Source organism: Triticum aestivum, chromosome 2A (genome assembly GCF_018294505.1).
Source record: "Triticum aestivum cultivar Chinese Spring chromosome 2A, IWGSC CS RefSeq v2.1, whole genome shotgun sequence".
Taxonomy (NCBI): domain Eukaryota; kingdom Viridiplantae; phylum Streptophyta; class Magnoliopsida; order Poales; family Poaceae; genus Triticum; species Triticum aestivum.
The window spans coordinates 214262060-214279652 of record NC_057797.1 but is presented as its reverse complement, the minus strand read 5'-3'; positions in this window follow the sequence as shown (position 1 = coordinate 214279652).

Genomic DNA, 17593 nt, shown 5'->3' with positions numbered 1-17593 from the left:
TAGTATTCCAACTTTGCTATGGCTCAAACCCCTCAAGAGACTCCATAGATAAATCAAAATAAGCACACAACACAAAGAAAACAGAATCTGTCAAAAACAGAACAGTCTATAGCAATCTGAATATTTCAAATACTTCTGTAACTCTGAAAATTCTGAAAAATTAGGACAACGTGGGAAATTCGTATATTAATCTTCTGCAAATAGAATCAGTATTTTATCACGCATCTGTTAAAAATGATAATTATGTTTCTGGGCACAAAAGTTTCTAGTTTTCAGCAACATCAAATCAGCTATCACCCAACATGATCCCAAAGGCTTTGCTTGGCACAAACACTAATTAAAACACAAAAAAAACACAATCATAATAGTAGCATAATTGTGCAAACACTCAAGAACAGAAAGAAAAAGACAAAAATAAATTTTATTCATTGGGTTGCCTCCCAACAAGCGCTATCATTTTATGCCCCTAGTTATGCATAACGTAATGATCTAAGTATTGCCATCTTTGTTTTGAGATCCATAAGATGCCCTCATGATTGATTCATATGGTGGCTTAATTCTTGTTCTAGGGAAGTGTTCCATACCCTTCCTTATTGGAAATTGAAATTTAATATTGCCTTCTTTCATATCAATCACGGCACCAATAGTACATAAAAACGGTCTACCAAGAATAATTGGACAAGATGGATTGCAATCAATATCAAGAACAATAAAATCTATGGGCACATAATTCCTATTTGCAAGAATAAGAACATCATTAATTCTTCCCATAGGCTTTTTAATAGTAGAATCCTCCAAGTGCAAATTTAAAGAACATTCTTCAATATCGGTAAGACCAAGCACATCACATAAAGATTTTGGAATTGTAGAAACACTAGCACCCAAGTCACATAAAGCAAAACACTCATAATTTTTATTCTCGACTTTGTTAGTATGTTCCCATTCATCATGCAATTTTCTAGGAAATGAAATCTCTAATTCCAACTTTTCTTCCAAAGCTTTCATCATAGCATCAACAATATGTTTAGTAAAAGCTTTATTTTGTTCATAAGCATGGAATGAATTAATCATGGATTGCAACAAATAAATACAATCAATCAAAGAGCAATTATCATAATTAAAGTCTTTGTAATCCAAAAGAGTGGGCACATCAATAGTTAAAGTTTTGACCTCTTCAAACCAACTTTTATCAATTTTCTCAACAAGATTTTCACCCTCTGAATAGCTAAAGTTCACCCTTCTTAAGTCCCTTTATTATCAATCTTAATTTTACTAAACAAGGAATGAATAGAAGAGACACCAATCACTTTAGGTTCTTCATCACTATCATGAAAGCAATCACTAGAAAACGCCTTTTCTAAAAATTCTCTTTTAGCTCTAAGCATAGTGGTTCTTTTCTTACTTTCATCCATAGAAACATATGAAGCTTTAATTGATTCTTCAACCTTAGGCACAAAAAATTTCATGTTGAGATTTTCCACATCATGAAAAATTCTATCATTGCTTCTAGACATATCATCAATCTTACTAAACTTTTCTTCTATCATAGTATTAAAATTCTTTTGAGCATTGATAAATTCTTTAATATTACTCTCAAGATCAGAGGTGTTCCTATTATTATAATAAGGATTACCATAGAAATTACCATAATTATTAGAGGAATTTCCTACAAAAGGTCTAGGATTAAAATTACCTCTATAAGCATTGTTATTAAAATTGTTTCGTGAGACAAAATTCACATCTACGGCATCACTATTTAGCTCAATAAAAGTAGACAAAGGCACATCATTAAGATCAATAGGAGCATTTTTATTATCAATGAACTTCATAAGAGCATCAACTTTTTCACTCAAAGAATTTATTTCTTCCACCAAATTAACCTTTTTACTAGTAGGAGTTCTTTTGGTATGCCATTGTGAATAATTTGCCATAATATTATCAAGCAATTTAGTAGCTTCACCCAAAGTAATTTCCATAAAAGTACCCCTCGTGGCGGAATCTAAAAGATTTCTAGAAACAAAATTTTAAACCATGAGTAGGACAATTTCTAAGCATCAATTTCATTCTTTCCCAAGATTGTGCAACATGTTCATGCTCAAATTCCTTAAAATTCATGATATGCGTCCGAAGGGAAATAAATTTTGCGGGCGGAAAATATTTAGTAATAAAAGCATCTTTGCACTTATCCTGAAGATTGATACTATTGCGAGGCAAAGAAGAAAACCAAGTTTTTGCATGATCTCGCAAAGAAAACAGGAAAAATGTCAACTTCACAATATCATTGTCCACATCTTTTTTTTCTTTTGCATATCACATAATTCCAAGAATGTGTTAAGATGGGACGTAGCATCCTCATTAGGAGTACCGGAAAATTGATCTTTCATGACAAGATTCAAAAAAGCGGCATTAATATCACAAGACTCCACACTAGTGGCGGGAGGAGCAATAGGAGTGCTAATAAAATCATTCTTGTTGGTATTGGAGAAATCACACAACTTGGTGAGTCATCGGGACTATGCAACAAGATTGCACTCAAAAATAGATCTGACGAGAAAACAACGAACGCAAAAGAGGGCGAATAAAATGGCAAATTTTTGTGAAGTCGGGGAGAGGAAAACGAGAGGCAAATGGAATATAATGTAAATTGCAAGGAGATGAGATTTGTTATTAGAAACTTGGTAGATGTTGATGATGTCTCCTCGGCAACGATGCCAGAAATTCCCGTTTGATGCTGCTTGAACTACGTCGGTATTTCCCCAAAGAGGAAGGGATGATGCAGCACAGGTACAATAGGTATTTCCCTTAGTGATGAGATCAAGGTTATCGAACCAGTTGGAGAACCACGTAACACCACGTAAATAGGTCCTGCACACAAAGAACAAATACTTGCAACCCAACGTAAGAGAGGGGTTGTCAATCCCTCACGGGTAAAAAGATAGGTAAAATTGTAGTAGATTAGATAAATAGATCTCACGGGAAAACGAGATAAAATAAATAATAATAAATTGTAGCAAGGTATTTTTGTATTTTTGGATTAATAGATCTGAAAATAAAAGCAAATAAAAATAGATCACGAAGGGAAATGTAATAAAGAAGAGACGGGGGCCGTAGATTTCACTAGTGGCTTCTCTCGATAAAAATAGCATACAGTGGGTAAACAAATTATTGTTGGGCAATTGATAAAACTTCAAATAATCATGACGATATACAGGCAATGATCATTATATAGGCATCGAATCCAAGATTAGTAGACCGACTCCTGCCTGCATGTACTATTGTTACTCCACACATCGACCGCTATCCAGCATGCATCTAGTGTATTAAGTTCATGGAGAAACGAGGTAATGCAATAAGAATGATGACGTGATGTAGACAAGATCTATTTATGTAGAAATAGACCCCATCTTGTTATCCTTAATAGCAATGATACATACGTGTCGGTTCCCCTTCTGTCACTGGGATCAAGCACCGTAAGATCGAACCCATCACAAAGCACCTCTTCCCATGGCAAGAAAAATTGTCTAGTCGGCCTAACTAAACCAAAGATTCGAAGAAGAAATACGATGCTATAAGTAATCATGCATATAAGAGATCAAAAGACTCAAATAACTTTCATGGATAAAAACATAGGTCTAATCATAAACTTGAAGTTCATTGGATCCCAACAAACACACCACAAAAAGATTTACATCAAATGGATCTCCAAGAGACCATTGTATTGAGAATCAAAAGAGATAGAGAGGAAGCTATCTAGCTACTAACTACAAACCCGTAGGTCTACAATGAACTACTCACGCATCATCGGAGATGCACCAATGAGGATGATGAACCCCTTCGTGATTGTTTCTAGATTGGATCTGTGGTTTCTAGAACGTGCGGCAGCTGGAAATGATTTTCGTTGACTCCGCTAGGGCTTCTAGAATATTGGGGTATTAAGAGAGCAAAGAGGCGGTGCGGGAGGCCACCGAGGTGGGCACAACCCACCTGGGCGCTCCTGGGCCCCCAGGCGTGCCCTGGTGGGTTGTGATCCCCTCGGAGCACCCCTCTGGTGAGGGAGTCCTGGATTAGAGGGTCGTTGGATGTCCGAACAATTTGATATGGGCCGGACTGATGGGCCGTGAAGATACAAGCAGAAGACTTTCCCCCGTGTCCGGGTAGGACTCCTATATGCATGGATGGCAAGATTGGTGTCCGGATATGTTGTTTCCTTCCCCCAACAAACTGACTCTGTACAACCCTAGGCCCCTACGGTGTGTATATAACCAGAGGGTTTAGTCCGTGGAGGCTATCTGAATTCTCATAGGTAGACAACTAGGGTTTAGCCATTTCAATCTCGAGGTAGATCAACTCTTGTAACCCCTATATTCATCAAATACAATCAAGCAGTACATAGGGTTTTACCTCCATTAAGAGGGCCCGAACCTAGGTAAACATTGTGTCCCATTTGTCACTTGTTACCATCGATCCTCAGACACACAGTTCAGGACCCCCTACCCGAGATCTGCCGGTTTTGACACCGACATTCGTGCTTTCATTGAGAGTTCCATTGTGTTGTCGATAGAAGAATCGATGGCTCGCCTTGTCATCAATGACGACATCTCTTCTAGAAGGAGCTTAGCTTTAGGACAGGTTCTCCAGCTCGGCCGATTTACCGCAGGCACCCACACGGCCATCAAGCTAACGGCGCCCCCCGCGATCGCCAAACATCACCTACGCATCGGTCTCGAATACTCTGAAAAGATGGACCTAGCGGACATCTCATCCTTAAACGAGTTGCTAGATCGCATCGCTGCCCTGGGGCTTGCAACAGATTATGATCGGATTAGGCTCAAACCCAATCGGAGAGAAATCAATTCCCTGCCGATCACTCACCTAGTAGCGGTCGTCGAGGAACGAGCCGAAAACACCTCTTCCCCTAAGTTAAAGACCATCTATGTTCCGATCTCTGAGCCCCTCGAGCCGGACACCCTCCCTCGGGGTGAGACCTCATGTCCCCCGAGCTCAGGGTCAGACATAGGACCCGGAAAGCACTTGGATCTTCCCAGACCAGAACTTGCGACCTCAGAGATTTTCCAAGCTCCGGATTCAATATTGGGTCAGTATTCAGGTTTTAGCCCACCCACCCACCACAATCAATACTCTCCAAGTAATTCAGGCCCTCCAGACATATGTGACCTAATGTATGTACGGCAGCAACCTTAGGAAAAATGGTCCATCACTTCTGGGCTAGATTCCTCGTTAAAAACAAGATCAAAGATTTCTGCGATGACGATGCAGTTTTGGTTTTTCATCGTATTTGTATGGACGAGGGAATTTTGAACGCCCTCAGCCGTCGTCGCATATAGAATTTTACGGAATTATCACACTTAGTACGGAAGTACTGCGTGATGGAAGGCACATGGAAGGCCCAGAAAGCCCGGCTGGAACCCGTTGCCTCTAAGAAGTCCACAGCCCGGGCAAAACGTATACACCCTTACGAGGCATCCGATCACACGCCCGCCGGCAAGAAAAACAAACCCTTCACGAGATACAGGTTCGTTCTCAACGAATTCCTCGACAAGCCCTGTCAGGTACATGTGACGCTAAGCACAGAACCAACCCACACCCTTCGGGCATGTTGGGTACTTCGGCAAGTGGCTAAAAGCGGGGAGGCTCTCCTCACCACCGCTACTCCATAGAGGAATTCTCCGGAAGATGACGATCTTAACGTCTTTACGGTCTTTGAGACCTTCTCTTCAAACAATCAGCACAAAATGGCACACCGCGACCTCGCTGAAATTAACCAAGTAACCGCAATGATCCCATGGAACGACGCGGCGATAACTTTCACTGCTGATGATGAACCAAGGGCCCGATCAGTCCAATCACCCGCCGCCTTGGTCTTAAACCCAATGGTGGAAGGCTTATGACTTACCAAAGTGCTCATGGATGGCAGCAGTGGGACTAACCACATCTATGAGGACACGCTCGACAAAATGCATATTGATAGAGCACGCATCGAGCAAAGCAACATGACCTTTCAAGGCATCATCCCCAGTCGAGAAGCACGATGTTCAGGGAAAATCAAACTTGATGTGGTATTCGGCATGCCTGAGAATTACAGGTCCGAAGAGTTGCTCTTCCAAGTGCCCCCCTTCAATAGCGAATATCACGCCCTCTTGGGGCAGGACGCCTTCTCACGCTTTCAAGCCATACCCCATTATGGGTACATGAAGCTTAAAATGCCGAGGCCCAAGGGAATAATCATAGTTACAAGTGATCCGGATAAAACACTCTCCGCCGAAAACAAAACCGCATCCTTGGCCCTTGAGGCACTATCCGAAGCCCTCGCGACCGAGGAACTAACGACCCTGCGATCCACGGTGGACAAGGATGATGTGATTCTCGATAAGAGACCCAAATCCACCTCTTTCAAACCAGCAGATGAAATAGTAAAATTCCAAGTGCACTCAACGTATCCTAACAAAACAACATCCATTGGAGCATAGCTGGATTTGATGGTCGATGCCGCCCTACAAGCGTTCCTGCGTGAAAATGGGATATCTTTGCCTGGCACCCTTCGGACATGCCCGGGATCCCACACAGACTGGTCGAACAGAGCCTCAACATAATCAAGGCTTTCAAACCAGTTAAACAAATGTTGCGGCAATTTTCTGAACCCAAATGACAAGCTATGGGGGAGGAGCTAGCCAAACTACTCAAAGCCGAATTCATCAGAGAAATCAAACACCCGGATTGGCAAGCCAACTTGGTCATCGTGCCGAAGAATGATAAGTCTTGGCACCTTTGTGTCGATTTCAAAGACCTCAATAAGGCTTTCCCCAAAGACCCTTTCCCATTACCCCGCATCGACCAAATCATTGACGCGACCGCGGGACACGACTCATTGTGTTTCCTCAACGCTTACTCCGGATACCATCAAATTAAGATGAAGGAGTCCGACCAGGCCGCAACGGTGTTCGTTAACCCGTATGGGCCTCTCTGTTTCAACACTATGCCTTTTGGGCTTAAAAATGCCGGTGCCACCTACCAACGCATGATTCAAACATGTTTGGTAAAACAAATTGGCAAGACAGTGGAAGCATATGTGGACGACGTAGTCATCAAGACTAAACATGTCGAATCATTGGTGGATGATCTTGGCCTCACATTTGACAACCTCTGAACATATGACATATGACTCAATCCGGAAAAATGCATCTTCGACTTTCCAGCCGGAAAGCTGCTCGAGTTCATTGTCTCCAATAAAGGAATTGAAGCGAACCCAGCCAAAATCCGAGCCTTGTCACAATTGACTATGCCAATAGACTTAAAGCATGTCCAAAAACTAGTGTATTACGTATCGGAGGTCCTTACACCACATAAATCCTGATACCCTCACTACCAAAAAATAGCTTACACGGTCTTTATGGCATCCCGAAAACTTCGGCACTACTTTCAAGAGTATTCGATCATGGTGGCATCCGAAGTACCACTCAATGACATTATAAATAACAGGGATGCCACCGACCGCATAGCCAAAAGGGCCATTGAGCTCTTAGCATTCGAAATAATATACAAGCCATGCCGAGCTATTAAATCTCAGGTGCTGGCCGACTTCGTCACTAAGTGGACGGAAGCCGAGCTCCCCAAAGAGTGCAGTTCATACTCCAACTAGATCATGTACTTCAACGACTCTAAAATGTTGGCAGGATTGGGGGCTGGTGTCATCTTGCCATCCCCGACGGGGGGCACAGTCCGCTACATACTTCAAATCATGTATGCGGACTCCAATAACGCAGCCGAATACGAGGCACTTCTACATGGTCTCCGAATGGCTATCTCCATGGGTATACAACGCCTAGAGGTGTGCGGTGATTCAAACCTCGCAATATCTCAGATAAATGGAGAGTTTGATGCAAAAGATCCAAAAATGGCAGCGTACCAAAATGCCATATTAAAAATATCGGCTTGGTTTGAAGGGCTTGAGTTTCATCATGTCGCTCGATACAGTAACCAGGCAGCGGATATCCTTGCTTGAATGGGCACAACCCTATCCCAACTAATACCTTTGTGGAAAGGCTTTTTAAGCCATCCGTGGTGTGGCAGGACGAGAGCGGAAATGCCAGTGCAGACCTGATCATACCCCCAACAGCTGAACAAAATACATATATCATCGGGGGATCATATACCGCAATAACACCCTCTGCTCATGAAATCATGGTTGTTAAACAACCATGGATTGAACCCTTCCTAGCCTACCATAGTAGGTAGGAGCTTCCTAATGATCAAAATGAGGCCCGTCGCATAGTCCGACGTTCTAAAGCCTATAAAGTTCACGAAGGTGAACTATACAAGAAAAGTACCACTAGAGTCCTTCAAAGGTGCATCTCCAAAGATGAGGAACGGACACTCTTGGCCGAAATACATGCAGGTCTAGGCGGCCATCACGCCACAGCTCGGGCCCTTGTAAGCAAGGCTTTCCGGACAGGTTTCTTCTGGCCAACGGCCCAAGCAGACGTACAAGCCCTTGTGCAGCATTGTGTAGGATGTCAGCTTTCGCCAATCAAAGCCATATGCCTCCCACTACCTTAAGAACAATCCCCATCACTTTGCCTTTCATGATCTAGGGGCTAGACATGGTCGGACCCCTTAAAGGGGGAAGCCACAAGAAGAAATATGTACTGGTCATGGTAGATAAATTCACTAAGTGGATAGAGGTCAAACCAGTGAAAACGGCTGAAGCAAGGCCAGTGATCGACTTTATATCTGGCGTGGTACACCATTATGGTGTCCCACATAGCATCATCATAGATAACTATTCCAATTTTACAGCCGATGAGGTGAAGAACAGGTGTGCTAACTTGTGCATTAAGCTCGACTATGCATCTGTCTACCACCCTCAAACAAATTTTCAGGTTGAACATGCCAACGGCCTAATAATGAGTGGTAGTAAACCCAGACTGGTGCGCTCCCTACGGGAGTCAGATAAGCATTTCGTGGAGGAACTCAATTTTATACTCTGGGGGCTGCGAACTACACCTAATCGAATGACCGGATACACACCTTTCTTCATGGTGTACGGCGCAGAAGCTATCTTGCCCTGCGACATTAGTCATGACTCACCTCGAGTGCGCATGTACAAAGAGAGAGAAGCTGAGCTCGATCGGCAGGACGACCTAGACAGCCTTGAAGAGGAGCGTGATATTTCACGAGGCTGTTCCACATTTTATCAACAACAGGCCAGGCGATACCAAAGCAGAGAAGTGCGGGCCAAGACCTATAACATTGGTGAACTCGTTCTACGCCTCCTTGAGAAGAAGAAGGATAAGCACAAACCATGATGGGAGGGCCCCTTCATCATAGATGAAGTTCTCACAGGTGGAGCTTACCGCCTTCGTAATGCATCGGATAATCGCCTTGAGCCGAATCCGTGGAATGCCGCTCGGCTCCGACGATTCTACGGATAGTCGGCCGCATCCTTTTATCTTTTCTAGTTTCCCTTTCTTCTCATCTTCCTTTTTATGCATCCCAGGGTATGTTTGGATCTGCCGAACTATTAGGGGTACACATCTTCAAATGTATACACCCCACTATGACTGGGGGCTTCCTTAACGAAGCTTATTACTAACAGCTTATGGCTTACACTGTCTATGTCGTCTCTTATATATACTTCTTGTCATTATATGCACCTCCATGACTTAAGTTTTTGCCAAGCTGGGTTGCCTCGCTCCCGTATTTATACCCTACATTCCTGATTGTTCGGCTAGGGTGTAAAGGGAGCACCTCTGCGATTGCTACAGCTGGGTAGTTACTACCTCTTGAGAACTGCGTTGGTTTTCCCTTAAAGAGGAAAGGGTGATGCAGTAAAGCAGCGTAAGTATTTCCCTCAGTTTTTCAGAACCAAGGTATCAATCTAGTAGGAGACCACGCGCGAGTCACCTCGTACCTACACACACAAATAAGAACCTCCCAACCAACGCGACAAAGGGGTTGTCAATCCCTTCACGGCCACTTCCAAGAGTGCGATCTGATAGAGATGATAATAATAAGATAAATATTTTTGGTATTTTTATGATATAGATTGAAAGTAAAGATTGCAAAATAAAGTAGATTGGAAACTTGTATGATAGAGAATAGACCGGGGGCCATAGGTTTCACTAGTGGCTTCTCTCAGGATAGCATAAGTATTACGGTGGGTGAACAAATTACTGTCGAGCAATTGATAGAAAAGTGAATAATTATGAGAATCTCTAGGCATGATCATGTATATAGGCATCACGTCCGAGACAAGTAGACCGAAATGATTTTGCATCTACTACTATTACTCCACACATCAACCGCTATCCAGCATGCATCTAGAGTATTAAGTTCATAAGAACAGAGTAACGCCTTAAGCAAGATGACATGATGTAGAGGGATAAATTCATGCAATATGATATAAACCCCATCTTTTTATCCTCGATGGCAACAATACAATACGTGTCGGTTCGCTTTCTGTCACTGGGATCGAGCACCGCAAGATTGAACCCAAAGCTAAGCACTTCTCCCATTGCAAGAAAGATCAATCTAGTAGGCCAAACCAAACTGATAATTCGAAGAGACTTGCAAAGATAGATCAATCATACATAAAACAATTCAGAGAAGATTCAAATATTGTTCATAGATAAACTTGATCATAAACCCACAATTCATCGGATCTCAACAAACACACCGCAAAAGAAGATTACATCGAATAGATCTCCAAGAGAATCGAGGAGAACTTTGTATTGAGATCCAAAGAGAGAGAAGAAGCCATCTAGATACTAGCTATGGACCCGAAGGTCTGAAGTAAACTACTCACACATCATCAGAGGGGCTATGGAGTTGATGTAGAGGCCCTCTGTGATCAATGCCCCCTCCGGCGGAGCTCCGGAGAAGGCCCCAAGATAGGATCTCTTGGGTACAAAAGGTTGTGGCAGTGGAAATAGGGTTCGTGGTGCTCCCGGATGTTTGAGGGGTATACGGATATATATATATATATATATATATATATATGTGTGAGGAAGAAGTAGGTCGGTGGAGCAAGGAGGGGCCCATGAGGGTGGAGGGCGTGCCCAGGGGGTGGGCGCGCCCCCCTGCCTCGTGGCCTCCTTGATTGTTTCTTGACGTCCACTCCAAGTCTCCTGGATCACGTTTGTTCCAAAAATAACGCTCCCGAAGGTTTCGTTCCATTTGGACTCCGTTTGATATTCCTTTTCGGCGGAACTCTAAAATAGGCAAAAAACAATAATTTGGGCTGGGCCTCCGGTTAATAGGTTAGTCCCAAAAATAATTTAAAAGTGTAAAAATAAGCCCATTAACATCCAAAATAGATAATATAATAGCATGGAGCAATCAAAAATTATAGATACGTTGGAGACGTATCAAGCATCCCCAAGCTTAATTCATGCTCGTCCTCGAGTAGGTAAATGATAAAAACAGAATTTTTGATGTGGAATGCTTCCTAACATATTTCTCAATGTAATTTTTCTTTATTGTAGCATGAATGTTCAGATCCGAAAGATTCAAGATAAAAGTTTAACATTGACATAGAAATAATAATACTTCAAGCATACTAACTAAGCAATCATGTCTTCTCAAAATAACATGGCCAAAGAAAGTTATCCCTACAAAATCATATAGTCTGGCTATGCTCTATCTTTATCACACAAAATATTAAATCATGCACAACCCCGATGACAAGCCAAGCAGTTGTTTCATACTTTTGATGTTCTCAAACTTTTTCAATCTTCACGCAATATATGAGCGTGAGCCATGGATATAGCACTATGGTGGAATAGAATGGTGGTTGTGGAGAAAAAAAGGAGAAGATAGTCTCACATCAACTAGGCGTATCAATGGGCTATTCAGATGCCCATCAATAGATATCAATGTGAGTGAGTAGGGATTGCCATGCAAAGGATGCACTAGAGCTATAAGTGTATGAAAGCTCAACAAAAGAAACTAAGTGGGTGTGCATCCAACTTGCTTGCTCACGAAGACCTAGGGCAATTTGAGGAAGCCCATCATTGGAATATACAAGCCAAGTTCTATAATGTAAAATTCCCACTAGTTTATGAAAGTGACAACATAGGAGACTCTCTATCATGAAGATCATGGTGCTACTTTGAAGCACAAGTGTGGGAAAAGGATAGTAACATTGTCCCTTCTCTCTTTTTCTCTCATCATTTTTTCTTTTTTTATTTGGGCCTTTTTTGGCTTCTTTTCTTCTTTTTTTCGTCCAGAGTCTCATCCCGACTTGTGGGGGAATCATAGTCTCCATCATCCTTTCCTCACTAGGACAATGCTCTAATAATGATGATCATCACACTTCTTTTTTACTTACAACTCAAGAATTACAACTCAATACTTAGAACAAAATATGACTCTATGTGAATGCCTCCGGCAGTGTACCGGGATATGCAATGAATCAAGAGTGACATGTATGAAAAAATTATGAACGGTGGCTTTGCCACAAATACGCTGTCCACTACATGATCATGCATGGCAATATGACAATGATGAAGCGTGTCATAACAAACGGAACATAGAAAGTTGCATGGCAATATATCTCGGAATGGCTATGGAAATGCCATCATAGGTAGGTATGGTGGCTGTTTTGAGGAAGGTATATGGTGGGTTTATGGTGAAGGAAATACGCCCCAGAGGCAATAATAATGTTATTATTTTATTTCCTTATACCATGATCTTGCGTGTGCGTAGGATTTTTTTTGAAATTACTACGTTACCCAACATATGGTACCGGCGAAAGTTTCGCGGTACTAGAGAGGCTAGCAAATGGTGGACGGGTGAGGGTGCGTATAATCCATGGACTCAACATTAGTGATAAAGAACTCACATACTTATTGCAAAAATTTATTAGTTATCGAAACAAAGTACTACGCGCATGCTCCTATGGGGATACATTGGTAGGAAAAGACCATCGCTCATCCCCGACCGCCACTCATAAGGAAGGAAATCAATAAATAAATCATGCTCCAGCTTCATCACATAACGGTTCACCATACGTGGATGCTACGGGAATCACAAACTTCAACACAAGTATTTCTCAAATTCACAACTACTCAACTAGCATGACTCTAATATCACCATCTCCATATCTTGAAACAATCATCAAGTATCAAACTTTTCTTAGTATTCAATGCACTTATATGAAACCTTTATTATGCCTAAAAGCAAATTACCATGTTGTTTTAAAGGACTCTCAAAATAATATAAGTGAAGCATGAGAGATAAATTATTTCTATAAAATAAAACCACCACCGTGCTCTAAAAGATATAAGTGAAGCACTAGAGCAAAAACTATATAGCTCAAAAGATATAAGTGAAGCACATAGAGTATTCTAATAAATTCCAATTCATGTGTGTCTCTCTCAAAAGGTGTGTACATCAAGGATGATTGTGGTAAACTAAAAATCAAAGACTCAAATCATACAAGACGCTCCAAGCAAAACATATATCATGTGGCGAATAAAAATATAGCTCCAAGTAAAGTTACCGATGAACAAAGACAAAAGAGGGGATGCCTTCCAGGGCATCGCCAAGCTTAGGATTTTTGGTGTCCTTGTATTTTACCTTGGGGTGCCATGGGCATCCCCAAGCTTAGGCTCTTGACACTCCTTGTTCCATAAACCATCAAATCTTTACCCAAAACTTGAAAACTTCACAACACAAAACTTAAAAAAAAATCTTGTGAGCTCCGTTAGCGAAAGAAAACAAAACACCACTTCAAGGTACCGTAATGAACTCATTCTTTATTTATATTGGTGTTAAAACTACTGTATTCCAACTTCTCTATGGTTTATAAACTCTTTTACTAGCCATAGATTCATCAAAGTAAGCAAACAACACACGAAAAACAGAATCTGTCAAAAACAGAACAGTCTGTAGTAATATGTAAGGAACGCAAACTTCTGGAACCCCAAAAATTCTAAAATAAATTTCTGGACATGAAGAATTTATCTATTAATCATATGCAAAAATAAATAACTAACTGAATCTCTCCAATAAAAAATGGCAGCAATTCTCGTGAGCGCTAAAGTTTCTGTTTTTTACAGCAAGATCAAAAAGACTTTCCCCAAGTCTTCCCAACGGCTCTACTTGGCACAACACTAATTAAACACAAAAAACACAACCAAAGCAGAGGCTAGATAAATTATTTATTACTAAAAAGGATAAAAAAGCAAGGAATAAAATAAAATTGTGTTGCCTCCCAACAACCGCTATCGTTTAATGCCCCTAGCTAGGCATAAGATTTCAACGATGCTCACATGAAAGACAAGAATTGAAGCACAAATAGAGCATCATAAAACACGTGGCAAACACATCTAAGTCTAACATACTTCCTATGCATAGGCATCTTATAGGCAAACAAATTATCATAGCATGCAAAAACTAGCATATGCAAGGAAGTGGAAAGAAACAATAGCAATCTCAACATAACGAGAGGCAATTTAGTAACATGAAAATTTCTACCACCATATTTTCCTCTCTCGTAATAATTACATGTGATATCATAAGAAAATTCAACAAAATATCTATCACATAAAATATTTTCAACATGATCCACATGCATGCAAAGTTGACACTCTTCCAAAATAGTGGGATTAACATTAACTAAAGTCATGACCTCTCCAAACCCACTTTTATCAAAAATTTCATAAGATTGAACATTCTCCAAATATGTGGGATCTAAAGTTGACACTCTTCCAAACCCACTTTCAATAATATTTCAAACACTATTATCACTCTCATGTTTATCATGGGGCTTAAATAAATTTTCAAGTTCATAAGAAGAGTCACCCCAATCATGATCATTGCAACAAATACTAGTCATAGCAAAACTAGCATCCCCAAGGTTGAGGTTTTGCATATCATTAACATAATTGTCATTAACAAAATTTATAATAACATCATTACAATCATGCTTTTCATCGAAGGAACTATCAAGTATGGGTGCAATAGCAACGATCTCATGTTTAAAATAAGGAACTATAGCAAATTCATCTTCATAAATATTGGCATCATGGACACAAGAATAGCAAGCATCATGTTCATCAAGGGATATTTCAATCAAATCTTTGGAATCATAATTATCTATAGATCCATGCATATCATTATTTGCTTTTGAAGCAATGGTCATTTTTTCAATAAATTCTTTGACATAGACATTATGAGCATAGTTTTCATGGCAATATTTAAGTATGTCAAAATTTTCAGATTCGTAGAGAGTAATATCATACTTTTCAATCAAAGAAGCAACTTCGTAAGCACCCTTAAAAGCAACAAATTCTTCAATTTGTTCGATACCATAGTAACTATAAACACCCTTTGCATAAGAAGATAAGATTTTATTATCATTAAACTCACATAGGTAGGGGAGGTGTTTTTTAGGGTTCTTAGAGCAACAAGTAAGATCACAAATTTCACAGAGATTCCAAGCATAACATAGTAATCTGTTTATTTGATCCCATAAGAGTATCCCCTTTTCAAACAAATGGTGACGCACAAAATGAGCATGCTCATCTAAAGATTTCCCATCAACTAGGCTAGTTGGGGTTTCAGCACGAGTGCATAAGGATCAAAGATGATCCAAGTAGAACACTTTAAGTGGATCCATATCAACAGGTTCTTAGGAAGCAAAGATGCAAGCAAACAGAAGGCACATGGAAACAAAAACAAAGATACATACGGAAAGAAGGTGAAAGGAAAAGAGGGCGAATAAAATGGCAACGGTGAAGTGGGGGAGAGGGAAACAAGAGGAAAATGGCAAATAATGTAATGCAAAGGATAAGAGTTGTGATGGGTACTTGGTATGTCTTGACTTGGCGTAGATCTCCCCGGCAACAGCGCCAGAAATCCTGGTTGCTACCTCTTGAGCACTGTGTTGGTTTTCCCTTGAAGAGGAAAGGGTGATGCAGTAAAGCAGCGTAAGCATTTCCCTCAGTTTTTTAGAACCAAGGTATCAATCCAGTAGGAGACCACGCGCGAGTCACCTCGTACCTACACACACAAATAAGAACCTCGCAACCAACGCGATAAAGGGGTTGTCAATCCCTTCACGGCCACTTGCAAGAGTGAGATCTGATAGAGATGATAATAATAAGATAAATATTTTTGGTATTTTTATGATATAGATTGAAAGTAAAGATTGCAAAATAAAGTAGATTGGAAACTTGTATGATAGAGAATAGACCGGGGGCCATAGGTTTCACTAGTGGCTTCTCTCAAGATAGCATAAGTATTATGATGGGTGAACAAATTATTGCCGAGCAATTGGTAGAAAAGAGAATAATTATGAGAATATCTAGGCATGATCATGTATGTAGGCATCACGTCCGGGGCAAGTAGACCGAAACGATTCTGCATCTACTACTATTACTCCACACATCGACCTCTATCCAGCATGCATCTAGAGTATTAAGTTCATAAGAACGGAGTAACGCCTTAAGCAAGATGACATGATGTAGAGGGATAAATTCAAGCAATATGATATAAACCCCATATTTTTATCCTCGATGGCAACAATACAATATGTGTCGGTTCCCTTTCTGTCACTGGGATCGAGCACCGCAAGATTGAACCCAAAGCTAAGCACTTCTCCCATTGCAAGAAAGATCAATCTAGTAGGCCAAACCAAACTGATAATTCGAAGAGACTTGCAAAGATAAACCAATCATACATAAAAGAATTTAGAGAAGATTCAAATATTGTTCATAGATAAATTTGATCATCAACCCACAATTCATCGGATCTCGACAAACACACCGCAAAAGAAGATTACGTCGAATAGATCTCCAAGAGAACCGAGGAGAACTTTGTATTGAGATCCAAAGAGAGAGAAGAAGTCATCTAGCTACTAGCTATGGACCCGAAGGTCTGAAGTAAACTACTCACACATCATCGGAGGGGCCATGAAGTTGATGTAGAGGCCCTCCGTGATCAATGCCCCCTCCGGCAGAGCTCCGGAAATGGCCCCAAGATGGGATCTCTTGGGTATAGAAGGTTGAGGCGGTGGAAATAGGGTTTCGTGGTGCTCCCGGATGTTTGAGGGGTATATGGATATATATATATATATAGGAGAAAGAAGTAGGTTGGTGGATCAATGAGGGGCCCACGAGGGTGGAGGGCGTGCCCAGGGGTGGGCGCGCCCCCTGCCTTGTGGCCTCCTTGATTGTTTCTTGACGTCCACTCCAAGTCTCCTAGATCATGTTTGTTCCAAAAATAATGCTCCCAAAGGTTTCATTCCGTTTGGACTCCGTTTGATATTCCTTTTCGGCGAAACTCCAAAATAGGCAAAAAAATAGCAATTTGGGCTGGGCCTCCGGTTAATAGGTTAGTCCCAAAAAATAATATAAAAGTGTAAAAATAAGCCCATTAACATCCAAAATAGATAATATAATAGCATGGAGCAATCAAAAATTATAGATACGTTGGTTTCATATAAGTGCATTGAATACTAAGAAAAGTTTTATACTTGATGATTGTTTTGAGATATGGAGATGGTGATATTAGAGTCATGCTAGTTGAGTAGTTGTGAATTTGAGAAATACTTGTGTTGAAGTTTGTGATT